The sequence below is a fragment of the Alligator sinensis genome, unplaced genomic scaffold (assembly GCF_000455745.1).
Source record: "Alligator sinensis unplaced genomic scaffold, ASM45574v1 scaffold1322_1, whole genome shotgun sequence".
Lineage (NCBI taxonomy): Eukaryota > Metazoa > Chordata > Crocodylia > Alligatoridae > Alligator > Alligator sinensis.
Window position 1 is genome coordinate 1,725,014 of NW_005842116.1, and position 9,914 is coordinate 1,734,927.

Sequence of the window (9,914 nt, forward strand, 5' to 3'; positions counted from 1 at the left end):
AGTGCTGGAGAATCAAGGGAACCAGATCTGATACCTGTAGGTCCTGTCAAAGCATGCCTCTAATTAGCTCGCCAAAGCATTTTTAATTGTGCCAGGTAGTTGCACTAGATCCTGCACACAGGGCTGGAAATTAAGCTTGTTTTCCTGGAAAAGCCCAGGCTGGATCCAAACGGATCATGTACTGCAACCAAGGGCATTCGGATCACAGCTGATCCAATCTGCTGTGCCACAGCCTGGGGGTGATGCTGCTATCCGGACACTGAGACTGACACATGGAGCACACGCCGCTTGCTGACTCCTCCGGTTTTAGTGTCTGGAAGGCAGTGTCGCTCGGTAGAAGCAACCAAATGACAGATTCAAGTCAGGTTAGCTGGGGACACGCACGTCTGTTCTCAGTACGTGCCTGCATCAGCACTCATCAGTCCCAGATCATGATCCTTGCACCACAATTTCCAATTCCACTAGATGTTCCCTTAATTAGGGTAAGAAACAAGCCAGGTAACCAAGTTTTTACCATTTTTGGGCAGTTAGAATGTGTTAATTAGGCTACAGTAGGATTGGAGGATTGCTGTAACTTAATTAAGTTACTGCGGATGGTTAGGTAAGCAAATGAATGTGCCTCTTATACCAGGGTAATGCAATTACTCTAGCACTGCTTTCAGCATCCAGAAAGGAGAGGCAGAACGCCCCACAGGCCTGACTTTGGAGTCGGTCCTTTCACATTTCTACTGTTAAGATCTCAGTAGCTCAGGCCACAAAGTTTTGGCTATGAATCCAGAACCTGAACACCTCAGGAGTTGAGGTTGTTGTAGATCCATGGTTTTTCTTTTGCCTTTTCCATTAAGCAGGAAATCATCTGGAAAAGTCAGGTCTGGATTAAGATGGGGGGGTACACCCTACATTTTGGGACACTGGAAGCTCCCGTGTTTGTTCAGACAGCAGCCAGAGCCACAGGTAATCTCACGATCAGGACTAGTTTTTCTAGTTCGCGACCTACCAAAAAGTCCCATCCAAACCTAATTTAACTGTGCCCCTATAACTGAAATGTGTGCAGAAGCAGTCTCTTACCTTAATATTGTATCCTTGGTCTCTTTTAAATACTTTTCTCTTGTCTCAAATATGCCTCTCTGCTATTATTCAGCCTATGGAACAAGGAGAAACATGAATGAGCTGTTAAGAAATGTTCACAATGTAACATATAGATATTTTACTTCCCTGGAGTTTTAGACTATATTTAAAGTAGCAGGTAGTTTCTGATGTCCAGCTTACCTAAGGCAGCTTAAGAGGAGGGCAATTTTCAAAGCAATAAGCACTCAGCATTACTTGGCTTTAGCCTCTGACCTCTGTGAAAGGTTCACGAGTCACAGCCATGTGCTCTCTAGTAGGTCACTAGTAGGCAAATTTTCAAGGGCTCAAATTCTGCTCTGGATGTGCTCAAATTGTGCTCTGGATGGGCTCAAATTCTGCTCATGAACATTTGATCCTTGTCCATGGGGTTAAAATCATGTCTGTGTGTGTGACTTTGAGGTGTGTCATTATAAGACGCCTCTCTGGACTACCCCTTCCCCTCTCCGCCCCACCTCAGTTTGCTGAGCAACTTCAGTGTAATTGTGCAATTGGACAGTTCCCAAAAGGGGGCTCTCGGCTAGCCTGGCAGAGAGCAAGTATTGGATGCTGTTGGAGTGGTGCAACCTTGTGAAACGGAGGGCAGAATCTATCTATCCACCCCTGCTCCCTCTCCCTCCTGGTAAAAAGCATCCTGTAAAAGGGGCAAAACTTGCAGAGGGTTAAGATTATAGTCTCCGCTTCATAACCCTCCCGACGCACACTTCCAAAAGTAGCTTTAAGACAACTGGGTGAGTCATTCCCTCTATAGCGAGCTCTAAATCACAAGACAGTGAGTGGATACAATAGATTTACAAGGTCTATTAGACGGTCTCTTGTCTTCCCCTCCAGGACTGCTCCTCACAGCATGCTCACGAGGATATCATCCGGGTGAGGTAAGACCTCCAAGCAGTAGTAATTCCACAAGTCACAGCCCCTTTTTTTTTCTCAGTTAGGATCCCCCCCCCGTGATATTTTAGACTAAAATTTCCCTACTCCTAGCATCCTCCTGTTCCTCCACTCATCTCTCTTTATACCACACCAGAGAATTCATCTCTCCTTGCTCTTTACAACCTTCAATTATTGATATGGAATCGCCTCCCCCAGTCCATTGAGTAATAGCTTAACCAAACTGTATCTGCTCACCCCCCACCTTCCCCTGCTCCCGTATAATCAATCCATTCAGCCCCTGGGTAATTGTGCTGTTCTTTTCTGACCATCTTTCCAGTTGGTCAATATTCTTCAGGGAAAGCAATGCAAGCAGCTGGCCACATATTCCAGGCACAGCCACCTTGGTGCCCAATGGAGGAGAAAATCCCCCCTCCACCCTGGAACGTGATGCCTTTTTCCTAGGGCTGCATTTATAGACATAGTTCTCCTGAAGGCATTTAAGGATCCTTATGGATGCCAAGGAGCAAGCAGGAGGACTCTGCCCCTCGGAAGGAGGAAGGGGAAGCAGAAAAGTGACATCAGCTGCTGTGAGCAGCTCAAGGGTCCACCCAGAAAACGCGTCCGAGGGGCTTTGAGAACAAAGCAGGATTGTACCGCCTCCCTCCGCTGCAGGAATTCACGTTCTGGGAAAGTCTAAATGCCACTTTCCTACAAAGAACCTGATTATCAGCCATGCCCAGAAAGCAGCAGGCATACAAGCCCCAAGCACCAGCACACACCCCAGCCGAAGCTCCCTGCTAGGGCACTTAAAGAGGCACTTGTTTCCGTGCCGAAGAATCACGGGAGCCGGAGAGGGCAGAGATCTGCTCTGACCCCCCCGCCCACCACCAAACAGAAACACCCTGGTGCCCATTCGCTGCCCACCCCAATAGCTTCCATGTTCCTGATGTGTATGCTTTTCTCCATGTTTTATCAAGCTGCTCCCAAGCCCAGACCAAGAACTGTCTCCCCCATCTTATCTCACTAACCCCTTCCTCCCCTTGCCCGTCTCAAGCCATGCCTCTTCCTTCCATATCTTGCCCTCCCTTTCCAGGCCCATTCAAGTTGTGTCTAATTTGAGCTGGACTCTGCTGATTATCCCAAATCATCTCCCTTAGGAACGATGTAACCTTCCCCTCCCAATGGAGACAACGGGAGTGGAGGGCTGGACAGCTCATCACATTGCCGGAGCCAGCTCTATAAGCTTCTTAGATCAAGGAGCAAGCGTCATCCAGGGGGAGAGTCTGTGTGTGTGGTGTGGGGGGGAGCGGGGGGATTACCAGCCTACAGTTCCCTCTGGTATTAGTTCAGGATGCTTAAGTTACACATCAGCAAAACATCTGCTGAGTCTACTCCAGGCAGAGCAAGAGGAGCTCATATTGAGCTCTCCAAAGCTAAACCCTGAATTGGGACCTTTCTACTTGCATACCATGCCACGGAGCTCTGTAACCGGATCGAAGCAGCAAGTGCCACCAGCAAGAAGGCAACATGACTGCTACATCACGATTCAGTAAGCAATCTGTATTTACTGACACTGATCCCTCTTTCAGAGTCCAGATGAGGGCCTCACACCCATCACTGGTGTCAATTCACATCTGGTTAGCAAGAGACACGTAGTGCCTAGACACCGTGATGTTCCTCTTCCTCCACACCACTGGTGTTAGCTGAACGAGATGAGGTTTCAGTAACTCTAGGAGTGTAAAAGGGTCTTACATACCACACCGTGGCATGTGCAGTATTCGCTCACAACACTACAAGCCGGTTTCACCAACAGCATGATGCCAAGAGCCAATTACCATGAAGTGAGCTAAGGTTGTGCCTCTGCAGCACAGTGTCAGCTCTGCAATAACCGCCCGTGTGCACACGCTTACCCCCTGGTAAGGGCAAGGTAGCTTGTCCCTCTACCTTAGGACTCGCCGCACGACGAGAGCACACACGAGTAGTTCCCAGAGAGTAGCTAACGCACTGCATGTTCACGCCTTAGCTTTAACTCATGGTAACGTGCTCTTCTGGGAGTCTATATACACAGTTTGTCCGCCCCGTTCTTCGCAGACAGTATTGGAGCACATCTGGTTGCCATGTGCTGCATAATGCCTTTGACATTTAGTTTCCAACCCCAGGCACTGAAACAGCAGTGACAGCACAGAAGCACTGAACCTGACATTTTATCCCTGAGCTATCCAGCGAGCAACCTTTAGACAGCAGTGCAATATGCAGAAGATGGGGGAAAAGATGGCACAGTTATGAAAAAAAAAAAACCCCAAACCTTAAAAGAATCAGATAGCAAGGCTGGAAGACCATCTTGGTGATCTCCTTTCTTCCCAGGATAGCAGAGGGGTTTCTTCTATGCTAACTCTCTGTGGAGCAGGTTCCCCTTGCCCAAAGCATGCTCGGCTCCCAGTGACACGGGGAGCTGTGGAAAGGAATCCAGATTTTCATAGATTTCACAGATTTCATAGACACGAGGGCTGGAAGGGACCTCGGAAGATCATCGAGTCCAGCCCCCTGTCAGCTGGGGTCATAGGATCCCAGCAAGATAAGATAAGATTTTGTCTGCTCTGAAACACTTCGAAGAGACAAAGCCTCGGGGCTGCCTGACCAGCGATGCTACCGTGAAGCCAGCAGAGGTGTGAGTTTATAGTGCACGAGCTGCTCCACACACTAACCCCACATTTATCGTGCACACGAGTGTCCACGTTACAAAAACCCCAGCCGCTCTGCGCAATGGTCACCCCCTCGAGTGCTTGGCCCTCGGCAAGTCCCGCCGCTGTGCAGCTGAGCTCGCTGCTAGGAGATTTTAGTTTAATAACTTGTCTGCTCTAGAGTACCTTTCCCAAACTAAAAATAGCAGAAAGCCCTCGCAATAGCCCAGTTACAAGGCCTCTCTCTCTTCTGGATGGGGAAACCAGGGCACACAAGCGCTGAAAGGCTTCATTTTTTTATTTATAAGGTAATTTGGGGTTCTCAGCTTCAGAGCCCATTTTTTGACGGCGAGCACCAATGAGCTCTCACCGACCTCGGCTGGATCTGCAGATCATCTGGACCACTGGCATATGTTGTCCGAACCCTTGGAAACCAGTACAACCAATTTCAGAGGCTACTTGCGGAAGGTGGGCCTTTGGGAAGTCGGGGAGCAAGTCAGGGTAGTCCTGGTACCTGGGGATGAAAGGATCTGATTCTTGACTAGCTGCTCTACAGCACGGCTTTTCTGCCACAGATCTGACACACTATCTTCACAGACGGCGAACCATAATATATACCGTCCCATAATGATAAGCCCACAGGCCACTGAAACCAGCAGAAAGACTATCATTTCATCCAGGAAGAGCACGCACCAAATGCAGATGCTTCCTCAGCCTGATGAAGGGTATTTAAACCCAAAACCTTGCTAAGAAGAATTTTTCCAACTATCTGAATTGGTCTAATAAAAGATATCAGATCTGCCCAAAGACCCCTATCGGCCCGTGTCAAACTATAATCCATGTAGCGCAGCTCCTAAAACTCATTTACACCAACGAGCGAGTTCCTCCTGATTTACACCTACATAGATGAAATACAGCCCTCAGACTTCCTAAGCCATGCACTGTACAGCCCTCTGCATTCATGCCCTCTAAGCCTTTTATAGGGTTTAGTATATATTATACATAATATATACCTAGTTTATCGCTTTCTTCCCACCTTCCCTTTCCCTGCCTCATCCCCATGCTAAGTAAAGAAATAAAACTCCAAATTAAGCAGGTAATCATCACTCAGTAAACAAGTTTGCAGCATATTGCAAATGACCCCACTCTTTCTGTCACCAAATACAGCGGCCTCTCCAACATTAACCTGCTTTTTCTCTAAGTCACTGAAAGACAAGCGAGATCATGAAACTCTGGGCTGGCTCGTGATGTGCAGATAGGGAGGGGAACTATATCTCAACACCAGTTTAAAGCAGTGAGTAAAGATAATAAGGCACCAGATTTAAACCAGGGTTGATGGCCTTGCCTTCCGCTGCTGTTAAAAGCAATTTTTATAGAAGTCTTTATGCTATTCATATTAAGGAGAGAATGAATTGTTAGAGCCTCTCTGTTCGGTTGTTTGGTTTTTTTTAACTGTCCTTCATTGTGAGTCACTGGTTTTTATCTTAAAAACGGTCTGCATCCCAAGTGCAACATCTTCTGGTGGAGCTACAGTCCTGGTAGTTCAGAAGAGAAACTGTTCCTTATTCAGTCACTCCAGTGCAAATACACAGCGACTTTGTCCTCATACCTGTCCTCACCCTTGTGCAAATACACAATACCTCTGTCCTTATACCAGAGTAAAATATGGGTCCACTGGGTGGACAGAACAGAGATTGTGGAGGATGCTGGAGTGGCCAAGTGCTTTCCAGGTGCTGCGTAGAGGAGCCATGTCAAGGAGATGTAGGCTGAGCATCAGTGAACAGACAAAGGGAATCCAAGTTATAACTTACACATCGATAGCGTGGGGCAGAGACAGGTGTCCTAACAGCACAGAAACACCTCTCATGTTGGAGGACCGTGCCCAAAGTTCTCCGGAGGCATCGTTTTGAGAACATAAGCAGCTAAAGCTAAACAGAGTCTTGTTAATCCACTTACAGATAGGAACATTTCTGGATATCGTCCAAGACTGAAAGATAAGATTCACTGCACCACCGTTTGATATTTGAAAATATTCGGAGTGACAACGGGAAGTACTTCTGAGAAGAGGTGAGGATGCTAGCAACCTGTGAAATGAAAAAGCATCTGCCTTCTGAAAGCCAGGATCCTTGGAAGTGTTTCGTGTTGGGCAGCAGACAATGATGACAGCCCCACTTTTCTTTACGAGTTAGGCCTAGCAGGTGTGCAGCAATCAAATGTCAGAAGGCAAGTTTAAAGCCATGCTCACAAGGAAGTATGTTGTTTCGAACAATGCTCCACTGGCTAGGATAAGGGTTGTAGATTTTATGGACCGTATTTAGCCACTGAAATGCAACCCCTGCAACCCAAGAAAATTCAGACCTATATAGTATACAATAATATTTAAGCGACGGCTTCCCGGAAAGAGAGAACATTTTTGAGCGCCTGCCATTCAGGAATCTCACAGCGCCATTCAGAACAATTAATTCAGCCTCCCACCTGTCGCATGCAGTAGCGAGTACTAGTTCATCATCGGCGTCCTCTCGATTTTAAATATTTTGGCGTCATTACCAATGTTATGGCACAGCTTGCTTCTGGGGATGTCCTAGCATGCTGTAACATCCTCTGAGTCTCTTTGTGATACAGTAATATTGTCAGTGCACACACTCCATCTGCCTATTGATTCCTCTCTGAAAACTGCAATAAGCTCATTGGGATAAGGCAATCGGTTGCAGCCAAATGAAGCAGGACCAAGCAGGGCTTTTAGCCTACAGGGCTGGGTATGGGATGCAAAAGATTAAGTAACTTCTTCCAGGACATTTAAACAAGTGTGGATGTTGGTCCCTCAAAGAGCCAGGACTGATAACAAGAGAAGGGAGGTGAAATTCTTTGCTGCACAGACTTCTCGTTGAGCCCTGCCCTGCAACCTTCAGTCTGAAGAGGACGCTCCGTGGCAGCGATGCTCCTAGGCTGCTCTGGCCCATCTGCCATCATTATCATCAAGCATGACACAGGCTTCTGAGAGAGATTTGGGGTGTTTTGGATCAAAAACTGGATCTTAGCAAGAAAAAGCGGCTGGTTTGTTGACAGGGCAAATGCAAGCAGGAAAGCGTAGGGAGGAACAGTTACCGATGCCAGCTACAAACAATAGCTAAGCCATTGTCAAATGTCAGAGCCCTGAAGCTGGAGCTTTAATGATTGCACGATGCCTCTGTCCAAGTCCAATTACCACACATCTTTGGGCACTATTTACCCAGGAAGAACACAAACTGATTGCTCCAAATATGGTACCAAGGGAACAGGTCGAACTGCAAAAGCATTTCAGCCTCTGAACAGGCTATTTCATACGTACAAGCACTCACAGAATCACTGGGATGCATTCATAAACTCTCAGCATTTTAATTATCACATGCAAATTGCACAGCAAAAAAGACCCCAGACCATTAGGAAATGCGGGCTGGGAAGAAATCGCATAATCCAGTGGTTACAGAAAAGATCTAGGATGGGCTATAGCTGAGTCGGTACCAAACCCAGAGCTGTAGGTTAAGCTAAGGGTGAGATGCAAAACCAAAGACCCCAAGTAGTTGTGGCCATGAAATTGCTCATGGCACATATTCAGAGGAGAGGCGTTAGTTCAAGTATCCTTGCCAGATTTTAATTGGGCAACTTTCTGAAAAATCCCCCGTAGGTCTAACTGGAAAGCATAGCCTTCCCTCTGTGGCCACAATTTTCAGAAGAACTCGATTTCCCCTTGCGAAAACTGGAACAAAAGGCCATTTTCAAAGATGATCTTGGTGCGTGGGCTCCAAAATATTTTGATGCTCTGTTCCCACATTTCCTCATCCTTGGCTTGTCCCTGGGACTTTAAATAATATATCAATGCAGGCCAGGCTCTTTTGCAACATGCTTAAAATATGGAAGAGAAGTAAACATGTTTATGTGGTTTTTGGAAGAGGGGGCTTTCTTTTGGTCATTTTGCAACACAGAACTTCACCTGATTTGCAAAACTTCCACAAAAACCACTCTTCTTCATACATAGAAAACATGCACAACCCCCCCCCCCCTTTGAAATGTTGTATGGCTTTTGACAATTGATTTGAAACCAAAAGGAAGGGGCCTGTTTCCACTTTGGTTTAAAATAAAGTTCCCCAAATTTCAGAAGGTGGGTACACCCAGCAGGACTCTTCTGGGGTTTCTATTGTGAACCTGGATCGTTTGCTTTAATTACACACACACACACAGCCGTGATCTTTCTCCCCGGGAGGGCAACTGGAAAGCTGAACCTCAGGACCTCCTCCAGCCCACGCCCCAGGTACGGCAAGCCATCCCATAGAAAACCAGGGAGCTCTCAATTGTTCAGAGATCACTAGTCAGGCAAGGAGGTGCATTGTGATGGGATTCATTTAGAGAAGACATTCTGCATTGCCTAAAGCAAGGCACACCCTTTCCTCTTCACGTTTCTAGGAGAGAGGGCATGGGATTATTACAGGAGAAATTAATTCAGAAGGAAGTGTGTGAGACAGTGCAAGAGAGAGAAGGGGACGTTGGGGGGTGAGAAATGGATGAAATGTGCTTTCAGTGAGGTCTAACGTTGGGGTCAGGAGGAGCCTAAGCACCCACACTGATTTCAGTGGGATTTTTTCCTAGAAACTGAAGTAGCAAAAGGTCATCTAACCTCGCTCCCTAGCCACTGGAGTGGTTTGAACTAGTTACAGAGTCTGAAGTAAGAACAGTTAAACTGTTTTTTTTCCCTGATGTGGGTTGTAAAATATTCCCTGCATCCCACAGGCTACAGTTAGCGCAGAAGGGCAGGAATATTTTCCCCACTGAGCCTCCCTGATATAAATCTTCAGACGTCAGGGACGGGAGCAGAGGAGAAGCGGTTCACTCCGATCACGGGATGACGTGTTTACAAAAAGGATTTTCTACAGATACCCCAAACATCTGCCCGCTGCATCCTCTCTATCTCCCCCTCAGAGCTCGCAAAGGAGCTCTGCTTCATAAATTCTCATCGTTTTAATTATTACATGCAAATCGCAAGAAAAAAAATACCCCATGCCATTAAGAAACGCAGGATGGGAACAAATTGAATAATCCAGTGGTTACAGAAAAGATCTAGCGTGGGCTGTAGCTGAGTCGGTACCAAATTCAGAGCTGCAAGTTTGGGCAAAGAGTGAAATGCAAAACCAAAGACCCCATATAGTTGTGGCCATCAAATTATTCTCAAAGTGCCCCAATTTTCAGGTGTATACACCCAGCAGG

The 9,914-nt window shown here is 46.9% G+C and overlaps 1 protein-coding gene across 17 annotated transcripts in view; it reads right to left on the reverse strand.

Annotated features, from left to right (window-relative positions):
• The window catches only part of NFASC (neurofascin), a 152,314-nt gene that overhangs the window by 111,380 nt on the left and 31,020 nt on the right, over nt 1-9,914 (reverse strand). For all 17 annotated transcript variants that reach the window (XM_025205524.1, XM_025205525.1, XM_025205529.1 and 14 more), the window contains exon 2: nt 1,069-1,142. The gene's annotated coding sequence lies outside the window, so the exon portion shown is untranslated. The remainder of the gene's footprint in view (nt 1-1,068; nt 1,143-9,914) is intronic.